The sequence below is a fragment of the Rhinatrema bivittatum genome, chromosome 6 (assembly GCF_901001135.1).
Source record: "Rhinatrema bivittatum chromosome 6, aRhiBiv1.1, whole genome shotgun sequence".
Lineage (NCBI taxonomy): Eukaryota > Metazoa > Chordata > Amphibia > Gymnophiona > Rhinatrematidae > Rhinatrema > Rhinatrema bivittatum.
Window position 1 is genome coordinate 213,649,773 of NC_042620.1, and position 16,210 is coordinate 213,665,982.

The following is a 16,210-nucleotide window of genomic DNA, read 5'->3' on the forward strand; positions in this document are numbered from 1 at the left end:
TTAGTACAGTCCTCCCCCCACCACACTGCAGTACATTCATTTCCCTGGCTGGCATGATCCTCTCCCCACTCCCTCCCTTCTCCCACCTGTGTCTGTCTCTTTCTCTGTTGGTTTCAATCTGAATTCTGAGCGCGGGTTAAATAGGCGCTAATCCACCCCCTAATGCAATAGGGGGATTAGCGCCTATTTAACGCGCGTCTGACACGGAGTGAATCAGTTTGCGCTCATCACATGCAAATGCATGTGAATGAGCCTATTACTCATTCACTCCGCATTCAAAAAAATAAATGTGCATCTCAGACGCACATTTATCGCTCAGATATTAACGCCTGCCTGGAACAGGCGTTAATAGCTGAGCGCACGTAGAAGAAGTAGTACAGAAAAGTACCGGCGTCGGTCTTCATAACCGGCAGCTGCCACGGGGTCGCGTTAGCAAGGAGGCACTAAAGTCGCACAAGTGACCCTAGCACCTCCTTGCTAGCGTGACCCCCTAATTTGCATATTGTTTGGCACGCCCCCCCCCTTTGCGGGCGCCGTGCATGCCCTAAGAAAGGCGCTGAAAAGTCAGCGCCCGCTTTCCGCAAAATTTATTGCATCGGCCCCTTGGTGCCTGTATGCAGATGCCTCCCAAAAACAGAATGGGGTGGGCCGTAAGGAACATGGCCCCACCAAAATCTGACCCTTGCTACAGAATCACTGCAGGTGATCCGGTGCCAGGTCAGGCAGGCAGCAGCTGTTCGGCAGCAGAAGAAGGAAAGCGGTGAGTCATCAGTCGCGTCCTCTACCTCTGCAGCTCTGGGCCCAACTGCTTCTTTGAACAGCAAGGGACTCTACAGCCATGAGGGCCAAAGCAGGAGTCGGAGCCGGTGGCAGAAGAGAAGGAGGACGTGGCCTGAGCCACTGCCACTGATCAGGGGGAAAGGAGTTCCTGGAGAGGGTGTGGGAACAGAGAGAGTGAGAGGGTGGGGATGGTGGGACAGGAGAAGAGAAAGGGAGGTACTGAGGGGGAGAGAGAGAGGGTAGGGGAAGGGGAAGAGAGAGATGGAGGGGGTAGTGGCAGGAGAAGAGCAAAACAGTGTAGGAGCAAGGGAAGAGAGATCAGTGGGGAGGTAGAGGAGGAGAGGGAAGAGGGTGGGGAGGGGGCTGAGCTTAGTTGGCTTGGCCACCCAATCTAAAAAGGCATTCCATTGCCTCTGCCCCAAACACTGGGGGCAAGGTTCCCAAGGAGGAAACATGTTGGGCCCTTTTGGTGAATTGAAATGCTGGGAAAGGAGGGGAGGCAGGGGGCAGGGTTCCCAAGCGTGCAGGGGTGTGACAGAGGGTTGACAATATTTCTAGATTTCTCCAAGGTTGGCTTCCCTGCCACATTCCCCAACAACTTTGCCCCTACTTGCCCCTATCCCCAGTATCTGCCTGCCTAAGGGGCCAATGCAATATAGTGCGCTCAGCCGAGCGCACTATATAACCCACAGTCGGATGCAGGTTGAATGAATTCCCTAATGCAATAAGGGGGATTAACGCCTATTCAACGCGCCTCCAGCACGGAGTGAGTCTAACAGCACTAATCACATGCAAATGCATGTGTTCGAGGCTATTAGCATTTAGAGATGTGGTTCGTTTATCATGGATTAGGCAATTTCAACAAAATTGCCTAATTCGTCGTGGGTCGGGGGCCCCGAACCCCAAAACTGATTTTCCCCGAACTATGAGGAAAATTAGTTTTTTGGGTTTGTACGGGGGGAGGAGCACATTTTATTTTTTTAAATAAAAAACACCCAAAGCATTAAAATTCACTGTAATACAACCCCCCCACCACCATCCCGATCCCTCCCCAAGACTTACTAACATCCCTGGTGGTCCAGCGGGGTCCCGCGAGAGATTTCTCCCTCCTTGCCGTCTGATTTTCAGGCCTGCCTCGATCAAAATGGCGCCGATAGCCTTTGACCTACTATGTCACAGGGGCTACCGGTGCCATTGGTCAGCCCCTGTCACATGGTAGGAGCACAAAATGGCACTGATGGCCATGTGACAGGGGCTGACCAATGGCACCAGTAGCCCCTGTGACATAGTATGGGCAAAGGCTATCGGCGCCATTTTGATTACTGGCAGCCGACGGTCCGAGTGCAGGAGGTCACTCCCGGACCCCCGCTGGACCACCAGGGACTTTTGGCAAGTCTTGGGGGACCTTCCTGACCCCCACAAGACTTGCCAAAAGTCCAGCGGGGATCCGGGAGTGACCTCCTGCACTCGGGTGCAGGAAACAAACGCTCGAATGACAAGCGTCTGTTTCCTGAACCCCCTGGCTGTGTGTCTGTGCTGCGTTTAGGAAAACCGACGACGATAAACTCAGCGTCAGTTTTCCTAACCAGCGGACCGCCGACGCCGATTGGGTTCTCGTTAGCAAGGAGGTGCTAGGGGTGCACAAGCAACCCTAGCACCTCCTAACTAACGCGACCCCCTAATTTAAATATTGCATGGTGACCCCTGGGCCGCATTAAAAAAAGCAGGCGCTGACTGTTCAGCGCCCGCTTTCTGCGCATATTTATTGCATCGCCCCCGAAGGAAGTAGGGGGTGAGGAGGGAATATAGGAGGGAGTGTGTGTATGTGTGTGCATGCGTGTATTGCATTCTCTCACTCACACCTCCATGCACCCTTGTTCACTCTCTTCTTCCTTTTCCTTTCTCATTCCTTTCCCCCACTCCTCCCTTTTCCTGCAACATGCCAGATTTGAGGTACAAGCAAAACAATCCCCTCTGGAGATTCTAATCCAGGAAGTGACAGGCACTCAGACTTGATATTTGGGTTATAATAATGAGGATTTCTGCACTGTGCACCTCCAGAGCCTGCATCCATAGAAGATAATGTCCATGCCCCCTATCCTACAGTTTTGAAGATATGGCAGCAGGGTTGGGAGCTCCAGGAAGCACCATCCTTATCAGGCTTCCCTGGCAGCTCCGCAGAACCTATGGCTTAGTAACCCCAGTGCCTTCCTCCCCATGGCCTGCACCGTCCTTCACAGAGGCCAAAAAAACTCCTTGTGGCTGTGCTGCCGCCTCTCTCCTTGTCTTTGGCCCATATGGCTCCATCTGCACATACAGCAGCCTTGCAACAGTAAGCTCTGCCCACATGCTACCTCTTGCGAGTCTGACGTCACGTTTCTGAGCTGGTGGTAGCTGTGGAACGCGCTCCCAGTACAACCCCTGCAGGCCGGATCAAGCTCTTTCCATCATTGCTGCTGGGCGCTGGATCAAGCTCCTTTGGCCACTGCTGCCGCGGGCCTGATGAAATTCAGACGAGGGCTGCCTCCAGGCCTCAGGCTATAGCTTTTGTTAGGAAAGTAAACAAAGGTAAGAGAAAAAAAATGGCCACTAAGGTTTTCTAAAATACAGCTGAAACAGTAGGGAAAAAAAGGGTTAGCATTCGTAAACTAAATGAGATCAGAGACAATATCTGTAAAATCTAAGAGAAGTTGGGACAGCAGTCACTTAAAGACGCAAACAGCAGAAAAACTAGCAAAGAGGATAAAACAATAAATAATGCAAGCTATAGGAGTATTTCCTATAGTAGCACTGGTAGCTTACACTACCAGCATTGCTTTCATGAGAGCACATGATGCCACCAGGAGCGGTAAGCTTGCACCACAGCGCCGGCAGCTGGGGCCATTCAGCCAGGCTGCATGTTTGGGATTGGCTTGGGGAAGGGGTGGGTTGGGGTGCCTTGTTCAATTTTTACTAAATTGGATCTGCCGACAGAGGACTGAGTTGCCTCCTTGTGCCTTTTGGCTTGCCATAGTTTTGCTAAGATTTGGGGGACTTTGGGGGTGGGGGGGGCACAGGCCCACTGGCCCCAACATCAGGATCTCTCTGGGGCAAATTCGCAGAGAACTCTCCTGCTCATGGCATGGTTAGAGTCAGCTGAAAAACGTATTCGGCTAACTCCAAACATTGTGCTTCGCCATTTAAGTTATTTGGGTAACTCTGCTCCACCCCGGAACGCCTCTGAAATACTCCACTGTTATTTTTCTAAATTCTAAGCCGAAAAATGCCAACGATATTCAAACAAACTCAAAATGTCTTTGGAGAAATGGGTACATGTCTTTCAATATCGGCCCCTTTAGTGTTCACTACAAGAACAAAAGGGTATCACTTTTCTGAATTAATATCAGAGTTTATTTTAGTAGAAAGAAGCAGGACAGTAAAAACAATAAATTAAGCAGATTAAGATCCTAGAGCAGGGACTCCCAAACGTTTTACAAAGAGGGCCACATAACTTTCAAAATCCTTGACAGAGCTAGAAAAAAAATGTTAATCACCTTCCATCGACTTCCCTTGTCTCTCCCAACCTCTCCTCCCAGTCCTTCCCCTCTTCCAGCATCTCTCCTTTCCACCTTTGCCCAGGGTCTCCCCTCCCTCCCCCCTCCAGTGTCTTACCTCTTCCTTCCCTCTCCCCCCAGCATTTCCCTTTTCTCCTTCATCCCCCTCTCCCTCTCCCTTCTCCTAGAAGGGCACAGTTCCCTGTTCCTCCCCTTAAAGCAGCAGTGACTTCTTTGGCTTTCCTTCCCAATGGTAACTCAGGGATTTCCTCCAGTGCAGCTCCAGTGGTTACTCTGGCCTTCTTCCCCAGCAGCTGTGGCAGGTGCAACTCGACTGGTAACTCTGGCTTCTTCGTCAACCAGTAACTTCCCTTTTCCTTCTGGTGTGTGGGCATACGGTCATGACTAAAGCATGCATGTGCATGCTGCCCCTTTTTTTTTTTGCAGCATGTGCAGCCCAGGCCTGGTTTCTGTGCATGTCCCACTGTCAGTCTTCTAGGGAAGGAGATACTGGAAAATATTGTGGGCCTGCAGCTATGTTTTGTTTTTTTAAATGAACCCAGGTATTTATTGGTAAGAATCAGTTTATTTATTTTTGTTGAAAATGAAAGATCTTAAAAGATCCAGAATAGCTGCTGTTTTTAAACTTGCCCACTTTGTGCAGGTCAGAGAAAGACAGTAAAATCAGGGAGAGGGAACGAGAAATCCAGCTGGTCTTTGGTGATAAAGAGGCAGAACGCTCAGCAGTGGACTGGAGAAATTCTATGAGTCAAACTCCACCAACTTCTGAAAGTATTCAGGGACGGCAGGAGCCTCAGGGAGTATCAGTATCTGACAAGTGCAGTACCTGTATATCGGTGAGAGATTAAGGTATTATGGAGCCTATGTTCTGAAACTCAAGCTAAAAAAGGTTTAGCATGCACACCAATAAAAATATAACATACACACTAAAAAGACCACTTAATGGGTGGTGCACTAAATTTAGGTGCAAAGAAATAGCCTCCATAATATGTACACGGTATTAGCTTACACATTACTTCAAAAAAGTATAGCATCTCAGTGCTGTATCTAGCCTGAATGCTAAATAATGTGTGGAAGCTGCACAGATTAGAATGCATGCACTAAACAGGGCACCCTCAGTCCTCTTTTCCTCATTACACCTTCTCCTTCATGCAAACAGTATAAATGAAAGCACATCAAGGGGACTAGTTGTCAGTGCTGATGGGAGCAGCAGAAGATCAATGGGATCACAGGAGGGAAGGTGGAAGGAGATCAGAGAGGATGAGTAGAGGGGAATAAATATGATGCCTGAGAGGCTTGTCTTATGTCTTGTATTCCTTGTCTGTATGTAATACTTTCCTATTGTTTGTCCATTGTTATAGGTCTATGGGTGAGAGCGTGAAGGAGTTGGTACATGTTTCTATCCTTCAGTCTTCTGTTTAGGTTTGGGACATGAAAGAGTGAATTGAGAGGATGTGGTTGGGGAGAGAATGGAGCATGGAAGGGGCAAACTGAATATGTGCATGTGTGACCCTGACCCGTCATATCTGACCCATTGATGTCTGTAAGGAACCTGCCAGCCCTGAGTCAAGAGGGCAAAGTCATTTGAGCATTCTTCCTTTATGAGCGTCCTGTAATTTTGGTGTAGAAATGGTATGATGACATAATCTGTGAGGGCCTCAGAGATCTAGAGAAGGAACTTCACAAACCCACCCAACTGGAAGACTTGGTGGGATGAAAGAAACCATAGATACTCTGACAGTTGTTCATACTGAAGTGCTCTGAACACCTTCTGTGGTCATTGGATACGCTAATCACAGAAGTGACAGGAATGGCCATGGCTGTATGTCAGCTAACAGATTAAAAGCAATTATCAACTGCACTGTGTGCCCTAGCCACCAAAACTACTCCAACCCCTTCCACCATGTCTGCTTCTTCCATGCCACATGAGAGCGACCATCTCTGGGAGCTCCTATCCAGAAGTGGAAATATTGTAGAGGAACATCCCAGCTTTGGTGGGAAGAGACTTCCTCTTGAACATCTCTCATAGTTCCCTCTTGATACCTTCTATGAGAGACTGTAATGTTTCAGCAGGGAGGCTTGCAACTGGCTGCACTTACGCTCAGCACCACCAAGCCCTGAAGGCGCCACTCAGATCCATCGCACTGGGAAAGCCGCCACGCCTCCTTGATCAAAGAAGGCATGGTGGCATCCCCAGTGCCTTTCCCTAGGCATGCATGTTTTTCCATCTTATCTAGGCCTCGTGGCAGGAAAGACCCGGCAGGCGCCCTCTGATAACATTGGCGTGGCTGGATATATAAACCCCAGCCACGCTCCCAATCTTTGTCTCAACATTGAGTCCTCCTGCCTTGTTTGCAGTGTGTGTTGCTATTTGTCGTGTTCCTTGCTGTCTGCCCTGTGCTTGTCTGTCTTATCATGCTCCTTGCTTGCTGTGCTCTTGCTGTCTTGCCTTGCCCTATCCTAGTCCTCTTGTTCCTCTGCCTTGCCCCCCATTGTCCAGTTTTGCCCTTGTCTCCTTGGCCTGTGTGTCTTGGCCTGACCTCTGCTTGTTCCTGGCCTTGTTCTTGCTCACTGTCTGCCCTGACCTTTGGCCTGGACCTGGACTGCCTCAACCCGCTGCCATCCCTGTCCTCTGCTTTCCTCTTGACTTCATCTGACCACTCCTTACAGGACTCTCACCTAAGCCCTGCCAGCTCCTGAAACCCAAAGGCTCAACGTGTGGGGAACAGGGTTGGTATAGGTGAAGCTCTAGTTCTAGTCCCTGTAAGAGCAAATCCATCCAGCAGTCGGCATGGGCCTAGCCAGTTCACAGGTTAGGCTGTGTCAACCATGCCACAGCCCAAGGGCTTACATTCATGACAGAGATTTAGCTCTTACCTGCTGTAATCTTATCTCCACAGTGGTACCTGTCTTGAGTATGGTGGGGATCATCTGAGTCGCTGCAGGACATAGAATACTTGCAGTAAAACGCTGGTTGACAATCATAGCAATGACAAAAATCCTGGGGAATGACCCTTTATTTCCATTGGTGATAGAATTGTGCCTTATACATGTTGGAATGTACAACACTGTTTGAAAAACAATTGTCCTCTATGACCCTTTTGCTTAGAAATACATTTATGTTGTATAAATAAATGTGGATTTATTTTTAAAGTGAACGTTTCTGGTGGTGTCTTTTCCTTTTCCAAAAGGAAGTGCAAGAAGATGTGTTATAGTTGAAAGATCTGTAGGTAAACTTTTAAAGTGAAATATCTTGTACATCTCCTCCATCTTTAAGCCCCAGTGCTTCTGCTAGCTGAGCCTGTGAATGAAAAAATTAACACCAGGACTAACACAGGTTTATAATTTAGTCTATATTAGGTGCAAAGTAAATAGGGTGTGGAGGAGAGCATACCACACTAGTCTCTATGAGGTTGATATTCATTGCCACTTAGCTAGCTAAGTGCTACTGTCTGAAAATTCAGCTGCACTGGCCAATCACCACTTAACCAGCTAAATAGTTAGCTAGATAAGTAAAGGGTGGGATAGGGGCATTCTTTTTTTTATTATTTATTTATTGAATTTTCTCAAATTAATTACAAAGTATATACTTTGCACAGAAATAAAGAAAAATTAAGAACATAAAAACATGCCATACTGGGTCAGTCCAAGGGTCCATCAAGTACCCAAAAACGAAGTCTATTCCATGTTACCGTTGCTAGTAATAGCAGTGGCTATTTTCTAAGTCAACTTAATTAATAGCAGGTAATGGACTTCTCCTCCAAGAACTTATCCAATTCTTTTTTAAACACAGCTATACTAACTGCACTAACCACATCCTCTGACAACAAATTCCAGAGTTTAATTGTGCGTTGAGTAAAAAAGAACTTTCTCCAATTAGTTTTAAATGTGCCACATGCTAACTTCATGGAGTGCTCCCTAGTCTTTCTATTATCTGAAAGAGTAAATAACCGATTCACATCTACCTGTTCTAGACCTCTCATGATTTTAAACACCTCTATCATATCCCCCCTCAGCCGTCTCTTCTCCCAGCTGAAAAGTCCTAACCTCTTTAGTCTTTCCTCATAGGGGAACTGTTCCATTCCCCTTATCATTTTGGTAGCCCTTCTCTGTACCTTCTCCATCGCAATTATATCTTTTTTGAGATGCGGCGACTAGAATTGTACACAGTATTCAAGGTGCGGTCTCACCATGGAGCGATACAGAGGCATTATGACATTTTCCGTTTTATTCATCATTCCCTTTCTAATAATTCCCAACATTCTGTTTGCTTTTTTGACTGCCGCAGCACACTGAACCGACGATTTCAATGTGTTATCCACTATGACGCCTAGATCTCTTTCTTGGGTTGTAGCACCTAATATGGAACCTAACATTGTGTAACTACAGCATGGGTTATTTTTCCCTTATGCATCACCTTGCACTTATCCACATTAAATTTCATCTGCCATTTGGATGCCCAATTTTCCAGTCTCACAAGGTATTCCTGCAATGTATCACAATCTGCTTGTGATTTAACTAATCTGAACAATTTTGTATCATCTGCAAATTTGATTATCTCACTCGTCGTATTTCTTTTCAGAGCATTTATAAATATATTGAAAAGTAAGGGTCCTAATACAGATCCCTGAGGCACTCCACTGCCCACTCCCTTCCACTGAGAAAATTGTCCATTTAATCCTACTCTCTGTTTCCTGTCTTTTAGCCAGTTTGCAATCCACGAAAGGACATCGCCACCTATCCCATGACTTTTTACTTTTCCTAGAAGCCTCTCATGAGGAACTTTGTCAAACGCCTTCTGAAAATCCAAAGGATTAACAAAGGAATATCCAAAGGATTATCAAAGGAATAGATTTCTGTTACATAGAAACAATAATTATGTACCTAGACCACAATTCGCTGGGAGTAGAAATTAGGAGACAAAGCTAATATAAAGGAGCTATAAAAGAAAAGTTTAAACAAGGAAATAGCAATAACATGCACCAACCCAAATTCCTTTTATACCTGATTAATGGGGCTTACTTGAGGGGAGGAGGAGGAGAGCATTCTTTTATGAGAATCTATGAACATTTTTAATTGTTCGGGGAAAAAATAAACATAAACTTCATTATTCAGTTTCAAAATGCACTTACACGGAAACTTCAATCGGAATGTTGCCCCAATGCTTGGGCTTCCTGTCGTAAAGACAAGAAGTCTTTCCTCCTCTCCTGAGTGGATTTGGCTGGGTCAGGAAATATCTGTATAAATTCACCATGAAAATGTACTCCTAATTTCTGAAAATAGGTACACATTACGAAACAGGTCTGGTTCATACACAAATGATACTAATAGGGTGACTCTCTCCACAATTTCAATTGTGGAGGATTTTAGAAACTGTGTTAAATTTTGTAAATCCAATTGATGATGTTGAATATCTCCTCCTCTCACATTTTGAAAGGGGAGGAAGTAAACCCTATTAAAAGATGGTATTTTCTCTAGTGGTATTTTCTAGGGATGTGCAGAGGGACGCCATATGTTGCATCGGGATTCGTATTCGTCGGGGGGGCAGATAGGTTGCATTCAGCAAGGGGGCCCTCCGATACGTTTATACGTTAATTCTTATTTGTTTCCTGGCTAAAATTAAATTAACTACAACCCCCCACCCTCCTGACCCCCCCAAGATTTACTAAAACTCCCTGGTGGTCCAGCGTGGGGTCCGGGAGCCATCTCCTGCACTCACACCCTCGGCTGCTGGTATTCAAAATGGCACCGATAGCCTTTGACCTACTATGTCACAGGGGCTACCGGTGCCATTGGTCAGCCCCTGTCACATGGTAGGAGCAATGGATGGCCAGCAACATCTTGTGCTCCTACCATGTGACAGGGGCTGACCAATGGCACCGGTAGCCCCTGTGACACAGTAGGTCAAAGGCTATCGGCGCCATTTTGAATACTGGCAGCCGACAGCCCAAGTGCAGAAGATCGCTCCCGGACCCCGCTGGACCACCAGGGACTTTTGGTAAGTCTTGGGGGGGTCAGGAGGGTGGGGGGTTTGTTTAAATTGGCTCCTTTAGACGGCCGAATAATTCGGCGAAGATTTGTTGTATTCGTGGGGAATCACGATACATTTCACTTCCCCACGAATACAACGAATATGGCCCTATACGTTGCGGATTCCCAATTCGTAGGGAACGAATGCACACCCCTAGAATTTTCAAGACCTCAGTTAAGTATCTCCTTAATGTCACCTTGGTCTGTTCACCAATAACTTTAGGAAAATTAAGAAGTCTGAGATTAAGGCATCTCAGACGATTTTCCATAAATTCAATTTTTTTATTTAATACTGACTGTTCTTGTATTATTATGGATTGTACTTCCAGCCCTTTTTTTACTCCATTTACAAGCCCTTGAATACGTTTTTGTTGCTCTTCTAATTTAACATTACAATCTTGAATGTGAGTGTCCACTTTTTGTGCACTAACAGCAATTTGAAGAGAACACTTTTGTACTTCCGATCCTAGCTATGCCACAAGCTCCCATATGGAGTCTAAAGTCACTACAGTTGATTTAATATAGAGATTCTCCATTACTGTATATTGAGGTAACAATTCTTGTACTGTAGGAACCATATCCTCCAAATTTGTCGCTGATTTTGAACTCTCAGGCACCCCAGTTGTTCCCTCTACATTGCTAACAGAGCTCACTGGCTCATTAGTTAGCAAAACAACTTCTGGGGATTCTTGCAAGTTTGCTGACAAATGTTTCCTCAGGACTGGGGGGGCTCAAGGTGACCTCCCTGGATGAGACGGAGGCTCCTTCACCAGTCACATCAATGGGGATATTTGCCCCCTCCATTTGTGAGTGGGATGCTGTATACTGCGAGATTGTCCGCTGCCCTGGAAGGATCGTTGGAGTGGAGGGATAAACTCTAACTTTCCCTTTCCTTTTCGAGGGCATATCTAATAAGGAAATAATTAAAGAAGCTTACCTAGGACAGGGCAGTTGCAGCTTGCACACCGCTTCTTAAGTCTCCTTATTCTTCTGAGATTGAAGGAGTTCGCTTGAGGAGGTATCAATTAGGGATGTGCAGAGCAAAAGTTTAAGTTCATATGTCCATATGTCCAAAGGGGGTCCCATTTGCGGTCAATATGGACATAAACAGAATTCAATGAGTTGAGTATATGTCCATATGTGCAAATAAAAATTTAAACCCCTCACCCTTCTTAATCCCCCCCCCCCCCCAAGACTTACCACAACTCCCTGGTGGTCCAGCGGGGTCAGAACGCCATTTCTGACCAACTTTGCAAGGAGCATGTGATGTCGGCGTCACGTCGGAGTGACGCGGCGTCACGTGATTCCCCGCGGGTTCGCGCCGGAACGCTCGTTCGGCCCAAAAGGAACTTTTGGCCAGCTTGGGGGGGCCTCCTGACACCCCCAAGCTGGCCAAAAGTTCCTTTTGGGCCGAACGAGGGTGCAGGAGGGAACTCGCGGGGAATCACGTGACGCCGCGTCACTGCGACGTGGCCCCGACGTCACGTGATTCCCCGCGGGGTCGCTTCCAGGATCCTCGTTCGGCCCAAAAGGAACTTTTGGCCAGCTTGGGGGTGTCAGGAGGCCCCCCCAAGCTGGCCAAAAGTTCCTTTTGGGCCGAACGAGGATCCCGGAAGCGACCCCGCGGGGAATCACGTGACGTCGGCGTGACGCGGCGTCACGTGATTCCCCGCGAGTTCCCTCCGGCACCCTCGTTCGGCCCAAAAGGAACTTTTGGCCAGCTTGGGGGGGCCTCCTGACCCCCCCAAGCTGGCCAAAAGTTTCTTTTGGGCCGAACGAGCGTTCCGGCATGAACCCGTGGGGAATCACGTGACGCCGCGTCACTCCGACGTGGCGCCGACGTCACTTGCTCCTCGGAAAGGCTTTCAGAAATGGCGTCCTCACTCCTCGCTGGATCACCAGGGAGTTGTGGTAAGTCTTTGGGGGGGGATTAAGGAAGGTGAGGGGTTTTAAATTTTTATTTTGGATCAACAATCGCGATTTCCAACTTATTCAACATAGCTATGTTGAATAAGTTGGAAATCCGATCGTTTATGTCTTATCACTTTTTTAAGTTAAAAAAAAAAAAAGTAGCGTTTTACATTTATGTTCAATACGAATGCACACCCCTAGTATCAATCCAGCATCATATCCTCTAAAGATGATTACCGAAGATTTTTTTTCGGTTTTCCAGACAAAGCTGTACGCCCCTTTGGCACGCGCGGCTTAGGCAATGCTCCGGCGGCGTCTATCGTGCTGCAATAGAGCTGCTTTTAAAGCCTCCTTCAGCACTCACTTTCTTTCTCTTCTCCCGAGCTGATTATTTGCCACAATAGAGCTGTTTTTAAAGCCCCTCTGTTGGTCCCCTGCTGCTGATGTCACAGGGCGGGGTCAGGAATCGGTGTTCGGGGCATCGTTGAACTAATTCGAAAACTGGACTCGGTACAGGGAGAGTACCTCCTTCAACACTCACTTTCTCTCCTCCCGAGCTGGGATAGGAGCATTCTGAAGAGAAGTTACTTATCCGTCTAACTTAGCTGAATAAATGCTGATTTTCAACCTTATCCAGCTATTTGGCTTTCCTGTAGTTAGCCAGTTAACTAAAAATAGATGAATATATTCAGTGGTACAGCTGTGCTGCAGAATATTTCAACCAATTTAACAGGATAGGTTTATTCAACTAACGTACTCAGGAAGATAATGGCTGAATATTGGCCACCATTTGCCTGCTAAAGCCTAATTTGTATATGACATTCCTTCATTATATGCAGGTAGTACCTTAGGGGCAGATTTTAAAAGCCTTATGCGCGTAAATCCAGCTGGATTTACGCGCATAGGGGAGTTACGCGCTCTGAGCCTATTTTGCATAGGTCCAGCGACGCACACAAGCCCCGGGATGCGCATATATCCCGGGGCTTGAAAAAAGGGGTGGGCATGGGCGGTCCGGGGCGGGGGCATGGCCAGAGGCCTCCGTAGGGCCTCTAGGCTGGGATCGTGCGCAGGCACTCAGCCAGTGCGCGCAAACTAAGTCTGCCCAGAGGCAGGCGCAACTTGCAAAACAGAGATTGGGGGGGGGGGGGGTTTAGGTAGGGCTGGGGGGGCAGGTTAGGTACAGGAAGGGAGGGGAAGGTGGGGGTGGAGGGAACAGGGAAAGCCATCGGGGCTCGGCGCGCGCAAGGTGCACAAGTGTGTACCCCCTTGAGCTCACCGACCCTGGATTTTATAACTTGCGCGCGGCTGCGCGTGCATGTTATAAAATAGGGCGTAGATTGGTGTGTGCCAGGATCCATGCAGAAATCTATGCCCGCGCGTAGGTATTAAAATCTGCCCCTTAGTGCATAACATGCTAATTTTTGTACAACGTAAATGTTCTTATTAAGCATACTAATCTTAAGTGCATAGTTGTCTATGTGGTCCTTATTCAGCCACTATGCGACTCTGCTGGATAAACTTATTTGACTAACTAGTGCTGTATATTCAGTGGTACAGCATCACCACTGAATATACCGGGCTATCTTAAAGTTACCTGGATAAGTTTATCTAGCTAACTGTAGGACATCTGTTAGGATTTTGCCTGCTATGCAGCCTCATCCTGCTGCATCCTGCAATGATACCTACCCACTCGCAGAGGCCTCTAACAAGCTCTTCTTCGAGCCACCTCCTCAATGACCACTTGACTCAGCCTGTCTTACAACCTCTGCTCCACCAGGAATCCTCACAGAGCTTAGCCTTCAGCCTTGCTAAGCTCCTCTTCACTGCCTATACTACACCCAAGCTCTAGCCCTCTGTAATCCAGCCTTGCCAGTGTAACCTTGCTTTTTCATGGCGACTCCCTTGGCTGTCTGACCTGGCCCTTGTTTCCTTGTTCCATGTTTTGTGGCCTACAGGCCTTCTTGCTCCTTGCCTTGCCTTATGGCCTATGGACCTTCTTGCTCCTTATACCTTGTCCTGTGGCCTTCTCAGGCTTTGCCTTGCCTTGTAACTTTCAGGCCTTCCTACTCCTAGTCCTTGCTCTGTAGCCTACTCTGGCCTCACCCTGCCTTGCAGCTTATCTAGGCAATTCCTTGCTTTGACTCTGTGGCCTATTCTAGGCCTTGAGAGTAACAAAGTGAAATAGATGTCAGATGTCCAATCAGAATACTTTATTCAATGGAGATGTAGTTCTATAAATGAGCCCGACTCTGGTCGAGTTTTGCTCCTCACATTTAGGGCTGCCTCAGGGCCTAAAATACATAAACGAACATATATAACTAAATTAAAAAATAATAATTAAAAACATAACATCTAAGACAACAAATAAAATGGTAACATATAAACTTGTATATGAATGTGCCAAGACAGTAGGAAGTGATTAGAATACCCACATATTGTGATCCTTTGACAAAAAATAGGATAACTAGTGTCTGCTAACAGCTGAGAGAATACTATCACTGAGAAACAGGGATTATCCCTGTGAGAAAGAAGCTTTGTTTTGCATCTGTGAGAATACATGCAGTAGATAGTGTGACAGATTCTAATAATGAGAATCTGTAAAATATGAGTGTCTGATAGATTCTGAGAGGCATAGCATCCGATGATGCGTGAGAGTATGAGCATAAGAGGCTGTCCCAGTGGAAGAGTTTAGCCCCATGTGGGAGACCTCAGGTTCCACACGTGAGACTGACTCCTTCTCCAAGGACCAGCACAACAAGGGATACTGCCAAAGAGGTGTTCACATTCCCTGGAAGGAAGCAGATCTCAGTCATTGCACAACAGTTACACCTAGTGGCCAGGCTAAGGCTGCATGCTTCCCAGATACCAAAGAACACTGCAGTCTGCAGTCCCTCAGCAAGGGCTGTTATTGTGTTGTCTGAGCTAGATGGAAGAGAGAAGGGCGATAAAAATGAAGGAAAACCCTATAAATAGCTGCAGCTGAAGACTTATCGTGTTATAACCTCACTGCAGAGGAGGAAGGGCAGTTCCGTTTCAGCAGGAAGCTCTAAAGGGGCATCAGGAAGCTGCTGGGTTAAAAAAAAAACCCAGCTATAAAAAGATAATCCAACAATGTAGGAATGACAGCAGTCTTGTCTAAAATCTTCAGCTTGTGGGAGTACATGACAAGTACTGGAAAAGGCAGAGGGCGAAGGGATTTCCCCAGGCCTACATGTGCACAAGTCTTCTCTCCCTGCAACGAGGTGTGGAGGAAAGCAGTTGCTGCAGCCTAACTGCCAGTTTCACACTCAACATCAATCTGCAGGGAGCTGAAACTTCTTTTTCTTGGATACTGATAGAAACTTCTCGACTTCAGTTCTGCGAAAATTCTGAGTTACAAAATTGGCTATCTACAATGGCTGAGCGCAGAGGATTTTCTTTTTTTCCCCTCCTCAAAAAATTAGATCCAGCCTGATTCAAAGGAAATTCATCTCTCTCCTGTGCAGATTTACTTCTGAGCATCATTTTTTTTTTTTTGTGTACACACCTCAAAAGTTTGCAAACCAGAGGCCTTGTCTTTAAAAGGCCTCCAGTTTGCAAACTTACCCCTCATTCCTTTAGTTTACAATGTATTATTGTCAGTGATTTTTTTTTTAATTTTCTTTTTTATTAGGTTTTCAAATAATTACAAAGCATTCATATCTTTGCACAGAAATAAAAGAAAACAGATCATAAAGATCTTTAAATCATTTCACATATATTACTTCAGAAACAATTTTCTATAACAGTCCACCAGTATAATGTGGGGGGAGAAGGAAAATAAATATTTGGAAGCCATACATTCTATATACATTCAAAAAGAACAGAAGTAAATGCCAATAGCTTGTATGACTTTACCCCTTCATTCACAAACTAAGTAATTGGACTTTCAATAGGTGATGAAATATTCATCAACC